This window comes from Cryptomeria japonica, chromosome 1 (assembly GCF_030272615.1).
Source record: "Cryptomeria japonica chromosome 1, Sugi_1.0, whole genome shotgun sequence".
In the NCBI taxonomy this organism is placed as follows: domain Eukaryota; kingdom Viridiplantae; phylum Streptophyta; class Pinopsida; order Cupressales; family Cupressaceae; genus Cryptomeria; species Cryptomeria japonica.
In genome coordinates, this window is record NC_081405.1 from 34,084,004 (window position 1) to 34,105,259 (window position 21,256).

At 38.7% G+C, this 21,256-nt stretch overlaps 1 protein-coding gene across 1 annotated transcript in view; it reads left to right on the forward strand.

Moving 5' to 3' along the window:
- The window catches only part of LOC131048662 (large ribosomal subunit protein bL9c), a 60,188-nt gene that overhangs the window by 33,314 nt on the left and 5,618 nt on the right, over positions 1–21,256 (forward strand). The gene's annotated exons all lie outside the window — the stretch shown is intronic.

Genomic DNA, 21,256 nt, shown 5'->3' on the forward strand with positions numbered 1-21,256 from the left:
TCCTCTCTCTATCTATCTGTCTCAAAATGAAAAGAAATGAGGGTATAAATAGCATCCTCAATTACAATGAACGGTCCAGATCAAAAAGAAGATCAATGGCCAAGATTATGACACCTAAATTACAAATAGTCCCCTTTTTACTGAACAATATTAAATGCATAGCCAAATATTAAATTTTGGCACAAAAATCTAGGAGACATAGACCAATGACAATTAAGGTGCCATGTCATCTATAACAACCTTTCTTCTAGAATCTTATTCCCTTTCCAATGCTCCTTCTTAGCATATGCAATGAATCTGGATACGATTCCTTCGATCTCAGCAATTGGAATCTCGGGAAGATTCCTCATTTGTTCTTCCAAGTGGATGACCTGATCGAAAGCCTTGAGAAGAGCAGCGTCCCATTCAGGTTCAAGTTCTTTGGTCTTCTCAATCAGGAGCATGGTAGCAAACGTCTGGTCCCGTTGCTCATCTGTAATAACATTTTCATCTTTGCAAAAGATGACCTTAACTCTTTCCTCCAATTCTTGCAAATCCACATCTGTCTCAACTTCGATCCTCCTGCCAAGAATAGTACGTAGTACCTCAAACACTCTATCCTGGATTGGGTGGATAACCTCCTCAACATGATTGCATCTAGTACTAATGTCCTCAAAGAGAACTTCCTTCATCTGGAGTAAAGTCGATCACTGAAGTAAACTATGAGGTCCACCATCCACTATCTTTTCTTGTGTTAGGACTTTTCTCGATGTTTGTCTGATTACTTGCAGGACAGGAATGATAACATCTTTAGTATGAGCAAAGGCGGCTACCGTTATCATCAAATTGTGGATAATCTCAAGAACCTGGATAGCTCGGTGAATAGTCTGCATCATCCTTGTTACAAATTCCATAGCAACTGTATGAGACTTGTCAATCCAAGAGCTCATAAGCTGGACCAAACTCCTGACTCTCTCTGCCTCACCAATTGATTGAAGGAGAAGTGCCTGTACGGGTGATCTTGCTAGATCCTGACGTCCCAAAGGCTGATTGAGATGGCTGAAATATGTTCTCCATGCACCTCTCTCTCTTTCAAGCTTTCTATTTTTCTCCATTTCTTCCCTAAGCTTGTCTTTCAATGCTTCAAATGAATCAGTGGCCTCATCCAGTGTCTGTTCGGCTGTGAGTGGACCGAGCTCAAATGTCTCCACATCATATTCCTCTGCAAGGATTTCACCTTCATACTTGTCCACTGCTGGTGTAGCTATCTGTAATTTCCTGGATCCTGTCTCATCTTTGATCATCTTGGACATTTTAGTGGCCTTCCTCCTTTCTGTCATTTCCTGAGAATTTCCGACAAGGCTCTCTAAATCAATCACATTATCTTCGTCCTCAATTACAATCACCCTTGTCAGTCTCTCCTTTAACCAATCTGGAATGGCGGATCTTGTTTCTCTAACTTGTATCTCCTTAAGCAATGTTTCTTCTTCTCTGAGAGGAGATGTCACTTCGTTATCATTCTTGTCTTCATGTAGCTCATTGACTTGGAGAGATTGGTTTGATGAGCGTTGAGTTGCCTGTCCTTCTTCTTGTTTATCGTTCTGTACCATTGATTCCATAGACTCCTCCATTTCAAGTGTCCTCTTCTCTTGTCGAGAAGATGTGCCGGATGAACGATCTTGGTTGGCCTCTTGCTTCTTCTTGGAGGATTCTCTTTTCTCAGGCCTTTCTTTTCTCTTTGAGCCTCTAGGATGGGGATTGCCTTCACTTACACTTCGGAGGTTGCCTTCACTTGCGCTCCTGGTATTAAGATTACCTTCACTTACACTTGCTCCACCTTCAGCTGGTTTTTCTTCCAAAGTAAAAGTCATAGATATGCCTTGTTCTCTCAACTTCTGATGCTGCACATCAACCCATCTGCGAGTACAAGACAAAATTGGAGCCATCAAGGCATCTAGATCCACAATCTCGGGTTCATTCCAATCTAGCCTCACTGATTTGCTTTCTCGATCATAAGATGATTGGAGATGTCTGCCACTGTCCTGAGCTTGGTCGGCCACTCTGTAAATTTTACTTTTCCTGATGAAGTCCAAAGGTAGTCTGGAATGCATCTTTCTTTTCACTTCAAGATCATCTGAGAGATTCATCATAAAGTCCTCTATCTGAAACTCATGCTTATATTTTCTTCCGACTGTCTCCTCTATATGCCCATAAGGATCAAAACTCTCTCTCAAAGCAAAGAATGAAAATGAATATAAAGCTAACTCCTTCTCTGCATCATCCATGGCTAGAGCATTGGGACATACCTCAACTGAATTTCCTAGTATGATAGGCACAGGAACTCCATTTCCATGCCTGTGTCTGAATGCCTTCACATAGGCTGCCAATTGTCTTGTTACCTCAAGTAACACCATTCTGTCTGTCGGATATCTCGGCAACATGTATGGAGGTGAAGGACATCCATGAATTCTAATATAAGTAAATTTCGGAAATTGGATGAACCAAGCACCATACCTCTTTATTAGCTCTTGTGCATCTTGTGATAGCCTATTGTGAATTCCGCCTTGCAACGTCCTGGTGATGTTCATCGTGAAGGTATCATTAACTAACTTGTAGTTACTTCCTGGCAGATGATGCAAGTGAACATAGGAATCACAGACTCTGACCTCGCCGGGTCCTCTTCCAATCACTCCTCTGTGAGGTAGTCCTGCGTACTCAAAGCTCCTAACCAAGGCATATATGATGTATGAACTCATGTGGAAAGACTTGGTAGCCTTCAATCTCCTTAACTGTACGTCCAAGCAATGGCTAATCATTCTAGCCCAATGAATTGTTCCTTTTCCCTGAACTATCACTTGGATGAAGTAGAACATCCACTTCTCAAAATAGAAGGCTTGAGGGGCTCCTGTGACTCGATTGAGCAGTGTTATCAAATCTCTGTACTCCTCCTGGAAGTCGATCCTGTGTGGTGTATTCGGAATCTTGCTCAGGCGAGGACGACTCTTGAGTAACCAGTTCTTATTGATGATGCTTAGGCAAGTGTCTGGATCATCTTCGTACATGGACCTAGCTCCTTCTATGCTTTTGTAGATCATATCTCTGTGCTCTGGCAGATGAAAAGCCTCACTTATAGCCTCCTCTGAAAGGTAAGCCAAAGTGTTTCCCTCCTTGGATACGATCGATCTGGACTGAGGATCATAATGGCGAGCACACTCGATCATCAACTCATGGCACTGGATTGCTGGAGGGAAGCCGGCCGCCTTAATGATGCCACTTTCAATTATCCTCCTGGCGACAGGTGATGGCTTGCCAATGTAAGGGACCTCTCGAAACTTCTTCGTACTGAAGTTGCCCAAGTTGGTATCTCCAATGTTGCTCCACTTAGACACGATCTTGGTCTCCACTTCTTCATTCTTTTGATCCTCCTTCATGAGGGCTGGACGACTGGTGGATGCTCCCGCCTTCGGGGTCGCCATCGTAACACCTACACAACATTTCATAATAAGAAATAGATTTTGCAATATAAAAATATAGATTAGATTAGAGATTGAATTTAGGAAACTTCATGATAAGTCTTCGAGTTATCATTTCCTAAATTCGATTGAGCTACAGGAAATTCAAAATTTCAAAATTCAAAATTTAAGATCAATATTGAAAATTCAAGACAAGGGAAGACTTCGCCATACCTCACTTGAGAGCTAACTCTAAAAATGCAAAATAAGGAAATCGCCTAGGCAAAAATCGAAATTTGAAGATTTCAACGTGATCTTCCTCAAGCGAACACCTTCCTTAGTAACTTCGCCAACCTAAGGGGTCTTCAACGTGATGATGGCAAGTTCGCTCAACTCCAACCTAAGTTCGCACTCCCTTTTATGATGTTTCACACCACCTTGATGAAATTCGCACCTTGTCTTCTTGATATTTCGCATGCAAAGGACGATTGAGTGATGTTTTTAAAATGCAATAAACCACTCCTCCTTTTATAGGCGCTCACCTCCTCAATCCCCTCTAGGCCGACTTTGGCAAATAAAGCAATTTAAAACAAATTTTAATTAAAAATTAAGGCCGACTTCTAGAAAATATAATCCAAGCGCACCAATTTATTTTTTATTTAAAATTAATAATTAATTAAAAATGCCTTCGTAATTAATTAATTCGATCTTTTAAAGGCAAAAAATAATTAATTAAATGTTTAACGCAATTTTTAAATGCTAATTTTAATTGGATATTTCAAATTTCATCGATTTTAGCATTTAATATGATTTGAAAATTATGTTAGCGCCAAAATTTGGGAGATGTAAAGAGGTACAAACCATATCGCCCTGGTCCCTGACTGAGGGACAGGAGCGAACTTCATTTTGGCTTTGATTTCTCGTTTTTGACGTTCAAAATCACTTCCCTTACGTTAAAAATGGCAATTTCAATAGGAATCTTGTGCTTGATTGATTCAATGTCGTAAATGAATGCCCCTTATGATCATTATTGCCCTGGTCCCTGGCTGAGGGACAGGAGCGAACTTCAGTTTCTAGCTCAAATTTGTGATTTTTTAACATTCACTCCTTGTTTGTCACCTTTCAAATGACATTTTCAACCTTATATAACTTCGCTTTGATGTGATCTAGGAAAGAAAATAATTGATTTTATGAATATCGCCCTGGTCCTTGACTGAAGGACAGGAGCAAACTTGCCTCTTTGCTCAAGTTGATCACTTTTTGACGTTTGGTTCCTTGCTTATCATCTTCCCAAAGACATTTTCGACCTTGTGTGACCTTGCCTTGACGTGGTTTTTTGAAAGAAATGGCCAATTTAGTGAATATCGCCATGGTCCTTGACTGAGGGACAGGAGCGAACTTTGCATTATAGTGCAATTCCTTCATCATATTGATGTCAAATTATCTTCAAGGCGTAAAATTACGTCCTTTATTCCTTCTCGAACACTTGAAACGAACGTGGCCTTCAAAATTTAAGTATACTTAGAGATTTCACTCTGGTCCCTAGGAGAGGGACAGGAGCGAACTTTCACTTGTAGGCTTGTTCGTGCTTTGCCAACCTTCAAACTTGTTTTCAACGGATCCGCCATGCTCCCCTTCACTCATCCTTGACATGGAATTTGCTTCATCTTGGCGAGAAATTTGTCTAAGGAAGAAATCGCTCTGGTCCCTTGGAGAGGGACAGGAGCACCTAGGACAATATGAGCTTCTCTTGGCGTCTTGCAATCTTCAAATTATCTTCAATGGATTCGTTACGCCCCCTTTGCTTGCCTTAAACTTAACACTTACTTGATCTTTGCCCAAAACTTGCCTTATAAGGAAAATCGCTTTGGTCCCTGAGAGAGGGACGGGAGCTATCACTAAAATTCGCCCTGGTCCCTGGCTGAGGGACAGGAGCGAACTTGCTTCTAGGGCCAATTTTCCTCATGGTGGCATTTTCAAGTTATATTCAACTGATAAGAGGTACTTCCTTTGTTCTTCTCAAATTGCGAAATCATTCAAATCTTTCAAGGACAAGGCAATTTTGGATTTCAAGCTCCGGTCCTTCAGTGAGGGACAGGAGCGATTTTTGTTCCTGGCACATTTCCTTGTTTGCAAATTTCTTCAAATTATATTCAATGGACAGAACATGCCTCCCTTTATCTCTTTCAATCCAAAATTCGTCCTGATCCTGCAAGGACAGTAAAATTTTAAGAAACAAGCTCCGGTCCTTCAGTGAGGGACAGGAGCGAACTTGTCCTTAAGGGCAAATGTTCATCTTTTCTTCGCAAACGACTAAGTCTGGACGCTCCGTCACGTTTATTCCATCTTCCATCACGTCCTTGATGTTTTAGCTTGATCAAAATGAAGTCAGAATGGTCCAGACAAGACATTTCGCCCTGGTCCCTGACTGAGGGACAGGAGCGATTTGTCCTAAAACTCCAAAAATTCGCCATTTTCAAATCTCAAAATCTTCAAAGGTTTCAATTCGCGTTCAAACGCATCTCCTGGCGACCCTGCACAAGACAAATGAAACAAATTAATAACCAGGATGCATAAAAATATCACTTTCGCCCTGGTCCCTGGCTGAGGGACAGGAGCGATTTTGCTTCCCTAGGCCAAAATATCATGATTTTAGAGTTTTAAACACTTGACAAGGCAACAATAAGACTTTTCCAATGCCCGGAATCAATTATCAAAATTTTCAAAATTTGATCAAAATTATTCAATCAGACAAAATTCCATAATCAACACCTAGGCAAAATTTGGACTTACATTCAAATTTCCGACTGAACCTAGACCAACTTACTCGACCTCTGACGAATTTACCTTATTTCAAAAATTGCATCTACGCGAGGATGCTCAACAAGCCTCAAAATTGGACTGGACTCTGGCTTAAAATCATCAAAACGGAAACCCTAAGGCTTAACCCTAATCCAGACGACTCAAAAACCCCAAAAGCAGAGAGAGAAACAGGCAAAACCGAGCAAAAAAGAGGGGGTCCCCATTTTAATGGGGCGATGTGTGAAATGGTCACAACAGACACACAAGTCAAATTTATTTTTAATGTAAACAGCACAACCTAGAAGTTTACATTGTTTTATGATACATTAACCTTGTATCATAGTTCAAAAAATTGGACGTAGAAAAAACTTGGCAGGCTCAAACTTTGACTCAGATTTGGGATTTACAAATTTTCTGTACATTAAAAAACACGTAAATCTATAAAATAATCTACAAAAACATGCATGAAACTGAATTTGGAGAATTCACAAGTAGTTCTAAATTAGATTTCCTTAACCTTTCATCTTTTGTCTTTTTACTTTCCAAGTTAATTAAGTGTTCCACCTTCCAGAAAAATGTAAATCCCTTTGTGTTACCAGCATATCACATCATATACACTGAGTCTATCCAACGTTAAAGTCGATTGTTCACATTGTAAAACTTGGAGTTGCCTTATTTGATCACATTGTTTAGCATATGAGGTTTCTTTGTTCAAGAGAGGATAGAATTCTTAGTATTTTATTCTGTGTTTGAGGTGTCGTAAAAAACACATCAACAAGATGGTCAGGTAAGGACATAGGTCTATTTTTACATTGGAAGAATTCAGGCAAAGATTGACGAAAATGTTTGATAGGAAAGATTTAGAGATCTATTTTAGAGGGTTGGCTCAGCTTAAGCAATGTGGAACAATAGACAGTGATATTGTAAAACTCCAAAGGTTATCAATCATAGCACTTGATCTGTTAGAGAGATTAACTATTTTATCTGGGGAAGGATCAACCGAGCCTCTCAAAGGAAGCCATCAATAGAGCTTTGAGTTTATAAACTTTATTATCTAAGACCAAATTGTACTCCAAGTCACAGCTAAAGAAACCATTTCAAAAAGAAGTTCGTTATAAGAGGGATATGGTACAAAGAACAAGTAAGCAAGAAGAATCCAAGAATGAGCTTAGAAGGAAGAAATTGTTCTTCTCTTGCAAGGAGCCATGGGACCTTGGTCATAGATTTCTTGGCTGAGGATAGGTACATTACATAGAGATGATATGAGAGGAAGAATAGAAAAAGAGAATCTTGAACCCAAGATTGAAGAAGAAGAACTAGAACTTGAAAGTAAAGAAGAAGAAGAGGCCTTGGAAGGCACCTTTGCCACACTTTCTAGTGATCCTATGTATCTTCCTTTCAGAGTTCATTGAATTCTACATGGGAAAAAAGGTCACGACATTGATTGATAGTGGGGCAACCCCCAACTTCATAGATGAGAATTTGGTATCCAAAAGAGGATTTGGAACAAGGGTCTCTGAAAGATTCAATGTCATAGTAGCAGATAGCTTCAACTTTCCTTGCACCATATATAGCAACTTGATATAACATTTGGTAGACACACTATGTGTGATGACTTCTATATTATGGGTCTAGGAGAGAGCAACATGGTGTTAAGTGTGCAATGTTGGCATTCCCTTGGGAGTTTACTCACAACTATCAGACTATGGCGTTGAAATTCAAATCGAAGGGAATGGAAGTAGTCCTTCGACTGGTTGCAAATGAAGCCCAAAGAGATATGTCAACAAAGAGGATGGAGAGATCATTTCAAAAAGGGCAAGCAATTTGGGCAGCACATTGTTTGGTGATAATCGCAACTTCATCCATAGATGAAAAATCTTATCATGTTGGTATTCAGTCTATTCTGCATAAGCATAGTATGGTATTCAATGACATACCACTAGGATTGCCACTAAATAGAGGATTTTAACACATAGTGGAGCTTGAGACATTCCAAGCCACTCATTTCTATTCTTTATCACCATCCCAGAAGGCACACAGAATAGATAAAGAAAGCAATCAAGAAACTCTTTGACATGGGACACATTAGGTTGAGCTCCAACCCCTTTCTTCCTCAGTAGTTTTGGTCAAGGAGGAGGATGACACAATGAGAATTTGCATTGATTACAAGGCTTTCAACAAGAAGACAATTAAGGATCAATAATTTATTCCCAAGATCGATGAGTTGATAGAGGAGCTTAATAGGGCAATTTAGCTCTCCAAGATTGATCTTCGATTAAGGTATCATTAGGTAAGGTAAGAGAGGAAGATGTGCACAAAACAAATTTCAAATATCATTGTGGATATTATGAGTTTTTGGTCATGCCTTTTAGTTTGATAAATGCATGTGCCACTTTCTAGTCTTGTATGAATCAGGTATTCATTAACTAATTGAGAAAACTTGTGATAGTATTCTTTGATGACATTCTTGTCTACACAAGACTTGTGAGGATCGCTTGAGGCATCTTTATGAGGTACTTGATATTCTTGAGAAGTAGTCTTTCTTTGCCAAAGCATCCAAATGTGAGTTTGGGATGATAGAGATTTTTTACTTCAGGCATATAGCTAGTACCCAAGATGTCCAGGTATATCAATAGTAGATACAAGCAATCTTAGATTGGCCCCCTTTGAAGATCATGACATAGGTGAGAGGTGTCTTTGGTCTTTGCAACTAATACAAGAGGTTTGTTAAGGGTTTCTCATATTTGGCTAAACCCTTGATAAATATGACAAAGGAAGGAGCTTTCTCATGGTCAAGTTCAATACAACAAGCTTTTGACAAGCACAAGAGGGTAATGAGTTCATGCCCTGTGTTAGTTGCTCCTTATTTCTTACTTCCTTTTGTATTAGAGTGTGATGCTTCAAGAGAAGGGACTGGAGTAGTTTTGATGCAAATGAACATCCATATCTATATCAGCATTAATTATTGTCAGACCCCTGCAATATTTGTCATATTATTTAAATATGTTAGGGTTTCACTATTTGCTGTTGTTACACAAGTATTTCTTTTGCTTACATCTATTGTCAAATCAATATCAGCATTTATTGTTCAGATCTGCTGTTATAACTATGTTTTGTTGAACAGAAGTTGTCATTGATGTCAAAGTATGAGGCAAAAGTTGTCATTGAGGAGTATGTTGCAGCTACTTCTGATAGTTAATTTTATTACTTTCATTGTCATGTCAGTGCTTTTTGAGTTATGGTAGTCTTATGCAGTCCCATTGATTGATATGACTATGGAATTGGCTGAAACATGTGTATTACCATGGTGCATTTCCTCAAGTTGATGGAAGTGGTCTGGAAGTCTATTCCAAGACTATTTGATATTGTTACCTAGACAGTGAGTTTGTTCTAGCAACCGGAAGAGGTCTGTACCTTCTAATGCTCAAGTGTAATGACTTGCGGTTTGTATGGTGAGTATGCCTACACAAGTATTAGCAGTATCCCGTGTTTCTGGATTCTTGGTATGGCTCACTTGTTTGTTACTATGTAGCCAGCAGACCTGATTTGTGTTTCGGAATGATTTGACAGTTGATTTGAGCGTGGGCTGCTGGAAATTAAGGGTGGATGCTCCCTATGATAAGTTTGATTCTTGGCCAGATCCGCATGACAAGTTTCTATTTGGGGAGCCGTGTGTGAATCCTTTTTTACTGGGCCAAACCTATTGCACATTTGATATGGCCAACTTGTGGAAGGAATGTAGTGTGTGCATCTGTCGATTATTACGTGAGGATAACATTTTGAACCTGATTAAGCTAATCCGTGAAGCATATGATGAGATTCTTTATATTGGTTTATGTATGGGCTAATTAGGACCTAACCTACTACACGTTTGATGAAATAAACTCAATGGACGACTTGTAAGATGGTTAGCTATGTATGTGGCTGACTTTTGTTTGTAATTGCAACTAGAACTCATATATATGAGTGTCCTAGAGTCATTAGTTTGTTGTTGTGAAGTAGCAGTGTACTTCTTGCTGTGACGTTTTCACACATTGCCCCATTGCAAATGGGGACCCCCACGTTTTGCTTAGATTAGGTGTTTTAGTATGGTTTTAAATTGGTAGTAGTTTCTTTAGTCGTTAACCTTTGCTAGTGAGGAAGAGGTGTAGGTTGAGGTAAGGTTGTCATCTCGCAAAATTGTAAAATGTCAAGGTGAGAAAATTTTGGAAATTTCCTTGTAGGATTTGATTTTTCACCCTTGGAGAATAAATGGTGAATGAGAAACAAATTTGAGATTTCCTTATGGAGATCGATTTTCCACTCTTGAGCAAAATTTAAAGGGTTAATTTTGAAGGAAATAAAATCTTCCTTGTAAAATGAGGAAATAAAATCTCCCTTGTGCATTTTAATTTCAATCTATGAGAGAGAGCAAAATTTTAAGGCAATGGAATTGAATGAATTACCTTGTAAAACAAGGAAAATTTAGCATGCCTTGAGCACTTTTGGAGTGAAATCTGAGCCTTCATCATTTTGTGTGCTCCTAGCCTTGGCAATTTTGAGCATCGAATTTGATAATCTTCCTTAAAAAAACAAGGAAATTCCAACCTTCCTTATCTTGTGTGTTTGGGTCTTAGCAATTTGATGAGCGATTTTGAGAAGTTAAGTTTGGATGAAATTGTTGAGAAAGCTTCTTCAAAAAACATGGAAGGGTGCGAATTTACCTCCACAAACATGTAAGGGTGCAAATTTACCTTAACAAAGAAGGAAGAAAATCAAGCTCCAAAAACGTGGAGGTTCACCTTGTGCTAATTTACCTTCACAAACATGGAAGGGTGTGAATTTACCTTCACAAACACGAAAGGGTGCAAATTTACCTTCACAAACAAGGAAGAAAATCAACCTTCAAAAACGTGGAGGTTCACCTTGTCTGAATTTACCTTAACAAACACGAAAGATTTCAAGCCTAAGTTCACATCAACCTCCAAAAACAAGGAAGTCGAGATCAAGTTAAAACAAAGGCTATATAACATGGAGTTCCTATTTTAGTGCACCACATTTGGAAGTGCAAGTCACATGAAAGGGTGCTGACTTAGTGTTGATGTGTATTTTGTACACGACCAAACACAGAATAAAATACCCAGAGGTATCTTATCCTCCCTTGAACAAAGTCTCCGAATGCTGAAAATGTCGCGAAAAGGATCAATCGGGATGACTTCAAGGTTCTTTTTTGTAGGATCTCTACGTGTGGATAAGCACCAGTGGTCATTGTATATGCTGTTTCTTCAAGGGGCCTTATGTACTTTCAGAGAAAGCTTGTCCGTGTTACTTTCTCTCTAAATGCAGGAACAGGATTTTCCTAACACTAACAGATTTCAAAAATGTCAAAAGGTAAGGGTTTCAAGGAAGGAATACTTGAACTAATCCTAAGAATGACTCAATGAAGACTAGACTTGATAGGATTCTACCAATTTCAGTATCGCCAAGAAATTACAACTCTACTGGAATTAATGCGATCTTCTAAGGGGATTCAATAACTTTCAAATCATCAAGGATATAGATACTATCATAGAGATACATATCAATACTTCCAAGAATGATTGAATTCTTAATCAATCTCAATGTTTCCAGTTGACCACACAAGGCGTTCTTACAATCAGTAAGAAGCTAGTGGTTTGGAATGTGAATCTTATCAAAGATCAAGTACAACACTTCATCCTTCAAACTTAAAATTTAAATGCTATTTCAACTGAGAGTGATTCAAGAAGATAAACAATCATGAAGATAGCCACAAGTATTGCAATAAAACACCATAACTTCAATATTTTATTGATCTCATAGCCAAACGGACAACAATTGTTCAAAATTCTTTCTTCACTACTCAATCTTTCTACAACAATAACTTTCTAACTTTCTCTCTAAGCTCTCTCTCTTTTTTCTAACCTTTCTAACCCCCTTTTTAAAATGAAATGAGTGAGGGCATATATAGCATCCTCAAATACAATGAACGACTTGGATCAATTCAAGATCAATGGCCAAGATTTCACAATGAAACCCTAATTAGGGTTTGTTACAACAAACTTAATTCTGACCAATGAAATAATTGCATTATTTGGACACATGTCTTCTTTGGAATATTCGACCAATGGATAGCCGGGGTAGGTACATCGAAGTTTGTGCCATCTTTAATGAACCAGGTACATTGAATTTGAACATGCTGAGGTGGACCAACCCGACTGGAGGAGTGATGACTGGGATGCCACCTTGTCCAACACTTGGTTGATGTTCAATTTGGTGATGCCTTCCTTCAAATGCTGGACGGGAGGATAGATGGAGAAGGTCGTCCTCAATGATGTTGGACTGGAGGAGATCGTCTTTGATGAGAGTCTGCTAAGTAATTGATCCTCCGGCTTTGGGGGTCGTCATTTGATGCCTACACAAAAAATTTAAAATTAGTTTTTTAAGCATCATATCTTAAAGCATAGGATCTAAGACCTTTCAAGGGAGTAATTCAAAACATTAATTTGAAAATGACATGATAAATCTAGGATTATAAATTCTCAAATTAATTATGAATGAAAATTAGATTTTCAAGACTTAGACTTTAAAAGATTGCCATGAAATCAAAATAAGTCTTGAATAGAAACTTCAAAAATTCGATTCCTCATACCTCCTTCTTTGAAAGCTTAACTATGAACCTTGGAAAAATGAAGAAAGAATATCAGATCTTGCTGGATAAGGATTGAATTTTGATCTCCCTTTGGATGAATTATGTCTTGATTAACCTTCAAAAGCACTTCACCTTCCACTAGCGTCCAAGACTTTAGCAAATTCTGGAATTTAGCCTCCAACTTAGTAAGAAATTTGCCTCCAATCTGCTAGATTTTGCTCCTCCAATCTGCTCCTCAAATCGCATTTAGAACAATGAATGAATGATTTGCATTTTGAAACAATACTCCTCTCTTATATAGGGCATTGTTGACGTGTTTTTTATGCACATGCGAACACAAAATAAAATACCTAAAGGTACCTTATCCTCTCTTGAGTAAAGTCTCCGAATGCTGAAGATGTCGCAAAAAGGATCAATCGGGATGACTTCAAGGTTCTTTGCTGTAGGATCTCTACATGTGGATAAGCTCTTTGTGGTATGATGTGATTTGCTGGAATCACAAGGGGACTTACACTCAATGACCTGAACGTCTGATTTGCTTTGAATATCGCTGGAACACAGGATTTTACTAGCTTTGACTTGAAAAAAAGGAAAAAAGATGAGGGCGAGGAAAGGATCTAATCCTAACACTAAGAATGTAGGAGCAATGAATGATCTTTGATGAAATTCTAACTAAGTCTTGTTTTGGCATCCTAGGACCATCTCCACAAGGTTAGTACGATCTTCGAAGGAAAGCTTTATGATGTTCAGATCATCACTACAGGCATAGACACCATCATGCTGATGCATATCAATGAAGAAGCGACAATTGAAGTTAAGCTTAAGTTGAATGATTCCAGTTGACTACACAAGGCAAGTCTGCAATCAACAAATTGCTAGTAGTATGGATGTACGAATTTCACCATCAATCAAACACATTTCTTCCACTCATCTAATAACATGAAATCAAATATGAGAAGTATAGAGACCATGCAAATTGTTGAATCGACCCATAAATTTCACCATTTCTTCAATGAAGTTTTACAAGCCTTTTACAACATCTTGGCAACAATCTTTGCCTTCTCTCTCTACTCTACTCTAATTGCTATTCTATCAACTGACTAATCACTTCCTAACTATTCTCTATTCACTAACTCCTCTCTAACTTCTTTCTAACTGCCTTTACAAAATGAAGAGTCGGGGCTTATATAGTGCCCACAATACAATTCGATGGCTAAGATTAATTTGAGATCAATGGCCAAGATTCAATAATGAAAACCCTAATTAGGGTTTGTTACAACCATTACATAACATTTAATGCTTGACCAATGATAAAATTACATCTTTAGGACACATGTCTTCTCTGGAAAAATCGACCAATGGATAGCTAGGGTAGGTACATAGAAGTTTGTGCCACCTCCCATGAGTTAGGTACATTGAATCTGGACACGCTGAGGTGGACCTATCCGACTGGAGGAGTGATGACTAGGATGCCACCTCGTCTAACACTTGTAACTTGGTAGATATCCAATTTGGTGATGCTGAGAAGCTAGCTTTAATTAACTCTTCTGGAACTATCTGCTTCTTCAACGAACCCTTGCTCTGACTTCTTTTTTCTTTGATGTGCAGGATGATGATGTACCTCGTCTTGGAATGCTGGATTGGAAGAGGTTAGTCATGATGATGCTAGACTGGAGGAGGTTGCCCTTATCCTTGCTTGATTTTCTTTGATGATACTGAGTTGGAGGAGATCATCTTTGTCCTGGACCGGATCTTCTTCGATGAGAGCCTGCCGACCTGTAGATTTTCAGCCTTAGGAGTCGCCATCTTGATACCTACACAACATTTCAAAATTAGTTCTCAAGCATTATATCTTGAAGTGTAGAAATCTAGACTTAAAAAGAAGATTTAAGATTTTAATTAGGAAACTTCATGATAAATCTTGAGTTGTCATTTCCTAATTAACCATGTAATACTTAGATTTTTCCAAAACAAATGTCCAAAAATCAAACCTTAAACAAGGGTGTCAAGATGATTTTGCCATACCTCCTCTTGAGTATTAAACTCTAAGAAATGATGTAAAAATAGATGAATTTCGCTAGGCAAAGTGTAGATCAAAGCCCTCTCTTGGATGAATCATGCCTCCATTAACCTCCAACACTTAGCAAACTTTGCCTCCAATCTTCTGGATTTCGCTCCTCCAATTAGCCCTCCAATTTCGCACTTAAGGAAATGATTGAATGATTTGAAATGTGAAACAAAACCCCTCTCTTAAGAGCGCTCACCTTGATTCCTGTTGAGGCCGACTTGTCAAACAAAAGGTGAAATAATAAATAAAACCTCAAAAGAGTAGGCCGACTTGGTTAATAAAAGCAAAAATAAGGCCTTGAGCGCTTTATATTCAATTTTAATTTAATAAAAATTAATTTTAAATGCCTCCAAAATAAAAGTTCGATTTTCCCAAGGCTTAAAATTAATTTATTTAAATGCCAAAATATTTTTGATTTAATGCTAATTCAAATTTCCCAAATGCCTCAAAATTAGCAATTTTGGCAATCTAATGCAATTTGGAGAGTATGAATTTCTAAAACAAGGCTTAATGAGATTTAATGAGGATTTCGCCTTGGACCTTCTCTGAGGGTCAGGAGCGATTTTTGAATTTTAGCCTTGAATATTTCACATTTCAACTTGAAAATCTCCTGGAGGGTAAATTGATATCCCATTAACGTGTTGCACTTCAAATTTGACATTTTTTATGAGGAAAAATAGGTGAAAATGTAAATTTCGCCCTGGACCTTCACTGAGGGTCAGGAGCGATTTTTCATTTTTTGCTCAAGTTTAGCACTTTTCAACCTCCAAAATCTCTTCAAGATATTTCAACCAGGTCCTTTCATTGAACTGCAAACTTAGCTCTATCCAATTTTGGAGAAAAGGTGTGATTTTGAAGTTTTTTGCTCTGGGCCCTCTCTGAGGGTCAGGAGCGATTTTTGCAAATTGGGCTTGATTCTTCATCATTTTTCATTAAAACTTTATTCATCATTTGGCAATGTCCTTCCTTAATCCACTCCAACCAAATTCGCTTTGTTGTTGCAAGGTAAAATGAGGATTTTCAACAATATCGCTATGGGCCCTCTCTGAGGGTCAGAAGCGATTTTTCGCTGTGGGCCCTCTCTGAGGGTCAGGAGCGATTTTTCTGTTTTCAACAAGGTCCTTCATTATTTCTAGCCAAAACCTCTTCATGTGGGTGAAGAAAGTCATTCATTTCCGTTTCATGCTCAAAACTTGGTCTCTTTTCATTGCAAAATGAAGGAAATCAAAATCTCGCTGTGGGCCCTCTCTGAGGGTCAGGAGCGAAATTTGACTTTTGAACTCTCTGTCAGGATAATTTTATGGAATATAACATTTAAGTATAAGAAAGTTCCATATATACTTTCAGGATGTTTGAGAGTGGTTTCAGACCTCCAGGAGTTATATTGCAAAATCTAATTTTTGGAGGTTTTTCAGTTTCCAGACTTAGTCAAATTTCAAGATCAGGACATTCCAGACTTAGCCAAATTTCAGGATCAGGACTCTCAGACTTAGCCAAATTTCAGGATCAGGACATCACTCCAGTAGAACCTGCTATCCAGGGGTTCCCCTTGGCGACACTCAAAATGCAAAGGCTAACAGACAAAACCCTAAAAGACCTAGAAAACAAACCCTAGAAAGCAAAAAGCAGGGGTCCTTATTTGCAATGGGGCGATGTGTGAAAACGTCACAACAGGCGCTCACCCTAATTGACCATGAGGCCGACCTAGGTTTTTAGCAATAAAACAAATAAAATTACCTTTAGAAAGAGGACGACTTGCTTGTAAAAGCAAATAAATGCATTTGAGCGCTCACCTTTATTTTTTTAAATTTTAAAATTAATTTTAAGACTTGAAAGGTGTCCTTTTTCGTTTGTTTTAAGGCTTAAAATTAATTAATCCAATTGCAAATGCCTTAATTCATGCGAATTTCATTTAACTTCTTGAATTTGGCAAATTTAGAGAATATTTGTGAATATTAAGTTTTGATTGAGGCTTAATGAAGTTTCCTTTCTCCCTTAGGCATTGAAATGTCCAAAGTGATGAAGGTCTAGATTATTTCAAGACTTGTTTGAACCTCTCATCTAGACTTACTCACTTCATGAGCTAAAAACTTCACAACTTATTTTTGCAAATTTCCATGACTTTGTCTTCACAATCTTGCAATTTGCCTTAGACTTAATCAAACGATGTTGAATGATAGGTTTTTTGATGATTTCGCCTTGGACCCTTTGGAAGGGTCAGGAGCGATTTTTCCAATTAGGTCTTGAATACCTCATTCCCTTCACTCCAAAATCTCTCGGAAGGCGAGTTCATGTTTGTTTTGCCCTGATCAAAGTCTTGCATTTCAATTTTTAGTCTTTCACATGAGGAAATTAGGGGAAAATGTGAATTTCGCCCTGGACCCTCTGGAAGGGTCAAGAGCGATTTTTACATTTTAGGCCAAAATTCACCTTAATTTGATCATTAACCTCTTTCAAGGCAATCTCTAAGGTATATTTATCTCCATCACTGAGTTGGCTCATCAAAACTTTGAAGGAAATATTGCATTTTTGGGAATTTCGCTCTGGACCCTTTGGAAGGGTCAGGAGCAAATTTCTCTGCTAAGCTCAAAATTCTTATTTTTGAAGGTCCAAAACCTCTTCAAGGCATTCCAAATAGGTTCTTTCATTGTAGTTCAGGCCTAGTCTCACTCAAATCTGGAAGAAAAAGGTGATTTTAGGGTTTTTCGCCCTGGACCCTTTGGAAGGGTCAGGGGCGATTTTTCTTGCCTGGGCTTACTCCTCCATCATCTTGTCTTCAATCCACCCCTCAAGGCTAGGCAATGGTCTTCTTCATTCACTCCACCCAAGCTTGGTTTGTTTTTGCAAGGCAAAATAGGGGATTTTGAGATTTTCGCCCTGGACCCTCTAGAAGGGTCAAGAGCGATTTTCTTCTTTTGACCTAGAATCATCATTTTTTGGAACAAACATCCACTCAAAGGTGGTCTCAAAGGCCTTTTCTACCTTGGTCTAGTCTTGCCTTAGCACAAACTTGAAAGGAACATGTTGGCTTTAGGATTTTCACCCTGGACCCTTTGGAAGGGTCAGGAGCGATTTTTAGGTTTTAGGGCAATTCCTTCATCCTTTCAACTTCAAATCCTTTCCAAGGCATAGAACATCATGCCTTACTCCTCTTTGAGTCCTGAAAACCAAAATCTTATCTTGAACTACAAGGAAAATAGGAGGATTTGGAAATTTTGCCCTAGACCCTTTGGAAGGGTCAGGAGCGAATTTCCCTCTTGGCTTCAAAATTTGCATTCTTAGCAATCCAATTCCACTTCAAGGCAATTCAAATGCCTTCTCACACCCATGTCTAAGCTTAGCTTTGCCCAAAATTTGGAAGAAAGGATAATTTTGAGGATTTTCGCTCTGGACCCTTTGGAAGGGTCAGGAGCGAAAATCATGTTCTAGGCTTAATTGCTTCCTCTTGACAATCTCAATCATCTTCAACAAGCAAAACACACTTCCTCACACCCATTCAAGCCATAAAAACTAAAAAGTTGTCTTGACCTTGCAAGAAAATAGGTGTTTTTAGGAATTTCGCTCTGAACCCTCTGGAAGGGTCAGGAGCGAAATTCACCATTTGGCTCAATTCCTTCACTTTTTGATGATTTCTTGCAACCTCAATTCACTCCCAGGGGCAATTCTTTCTATGTTTCACCTTATCCCATACTTGACTTAGCAAAATTTGATAGCAAAAGGTGATTTTGAGAAAATTCGCTCTGGACCCTTTGGAAGGGTCAGGATCGATTTTTCTAATCTTGACCAAAAATCTTCATTTCTTTTACCTTGAAACTTCTTTGCCAAGTGGGATTTCATGTTTCATCACGCTAGGATTAAGGTTTCATATCCAAGAAAGGCTAAAAAATGTGTTTATAAGGAATTTCGCTTTGGACTCTTTGGAAGGGTCAGGAGCGAAATTTCCTGTCCTGGCCAGAATCCTTCATTTACATCACTTCTACACATGCCCAAGGGTTTCAACATGCTCATTCTTCCTTTCATCATGCCTTTGACACCTCAATTTGACCAAACAAGACAAGATATACCTCCTATAGAGATTTTCGCTCTGGACCCTTTGGAAGGGTCAGGAGCGATTCTTTCATTTTAGGCCTATTTCATCATCATTTTAAGTTGAATTCACCTCTCAAAGGAAGAAAACACTATTCCTCTCTCATCCATGCCATAAAAACCAAAACTTGACTTGACTTTGCAATAAAAATAGGTGATTGAGGAATTTTCGCCCTGGACCCTCTGGAAGGGTCAGGAGCGAAAATTCTCCTTTTGGGCAAAATCCTTCATTTTTCCAAGTCAAAACAACCTCAATAGGTAAAAGCAAGCTATTCTCGTTTCATTCATGCCAAAATCTTGACCTTTTTCATTGCAAAATAAGAGCATTTGGGAATTTCGCTCTGGACCCTTTGGAAGGGTCAGGAGCGAAATTTCCCTTCTTGTCCAAAATTCTTCATTTTGCATGCTTCCAAATCTTCAAAGGTATCAAATGATGTCCAATCTTCATTCCAAGAGACCCTGCACATGAAAACTTAGCCAAAGTTAGGAAGAAATAAGCTCTAACAAGATTTTCGCTCTGGACCCTCTGGAAGGGTTAGGAGTGAAATCTCCATTCCAGGCCAAATTGCTCAGTTTTCAAGTCTCAAACCATCTCACAAGGTAAAGTTAGGTCCTTTTCCAAGCTAAGAACAAGGTTGCAAATCTGTCCGAGGCAAGAAATAGGGTTTAGGATGAAATTCGCTCTGGACCCTTTGGAAGGGTCAGGAGCGAAAATCCTCTTTCAGGCATCATCTTGCTCTTCAAAAATCAATCAAATCCCTCTCCAGGCAAGAACATATCAATTCACCTCCAAACATGCCCTAGGAAGTATTACTTAGTCAAAAATGAGGAGAAAAAGAGGTTTACAATGATTTTCGCCCTGGACCCTCTGGAAGGGTTAGGAGCGATTTTGACATTTCCAGGCTAGATGTTACCTTGATTCGCTTCATCCTCCATCAAACTTGATCAAACCAACTCCTTTTCTTCACTGGCTCTGCTTAACTGACTTAGACAGGGAAACAAACAGGACCCTGACAAGAAAACCTTCTTTCAATCTAGACTTGACCTGAGACCTATTCTCCCTGTCCCCTGATCTAACCAACTTGACTCTCCTGAAAGGCATGCTTCATTCTGGTAAACTTGAAGTTTCAGGCAGACGGCTAACAACTCCCCAAAATTAGGCTAGACTCAGCTTGAAAGAAACCCTAAAACGAGCTTCCAAGGTTTAGCCCTAATCTACCCAGCCAAGGCAGATGACTCACTCACTCAAAACCCTAAAAAGCAGAGAGAAAAACAAGCAAAGAGAAAGCAAAACCTAAAGCAAAAAGAGGGGGTCCCCATTCTAATGGGGCGATGTGTGAAATGGTCACAACACTTAGCAAGCATGAAAGGGAGGCAAATTTTAATTTAATTGCAAGCAAAAAACTTTTTTTCTTGAGATGCAAGGTCAGCTGGAAGCAAGCATAGAAAGGTGCGATTCCTTGAAACAAGACATATAAAGCAAAGGAAGAGCACTAAGTCATCCAATTCAAGTTCAAACCTGCCTAAATTCGCACCAAGGAGAGCTATAACAAATTTGCATCAAGGGATGAACACAGCAAATTCGTTTTAAGCAAGAAATTTTCCCTAAGTTCGCACTCAACCAGCAGACTTTAGGAAGTTGAAATTCAATCGGATTTTCCACAATTTAAAGGCAAAGTTGAGAGAAAATCGTTGGAAGAAGGAATGAAAGGAGGCAGATCAGACTAAGTGAATAAAGAATCAGACCTGTAGCATTCAACATGATCTTGGTACTTTCAAAACAAATTTATTCCAGATCAAAGGGAGGAAAACTAGACCCCAAATCATATGTTCCCACACCTGAGAATGCATTTCCAGAACTCATAGGTGTCATTTCCAGATGTTGAAGGGCTTCATGAAGTAAATTTTGTGATTATCTTGCATTTTTGCTTACTTAAGGTTTTTGTTCACCATCATAATTTAAGGTTCTTTCCTTGTTTTTCCAGGTTTGATGCAATTAAGGAATAGGAAACGTGGAGCATGGAATGAAGAACTTTTCCACCACATGAAGAGGGCAACACTTACAATATCAAGATTCATACTTCAACATGGCCAATCAAGAGGAAGATCACCAGCAAAGAGCACGAAAATAAGTTGTTACAATATAGGGAAGATGAGGAAGCCCACAATATCAAGAACAAGGGCACAATTACACATTGGTCTTGCAATATCGCCCTTAAG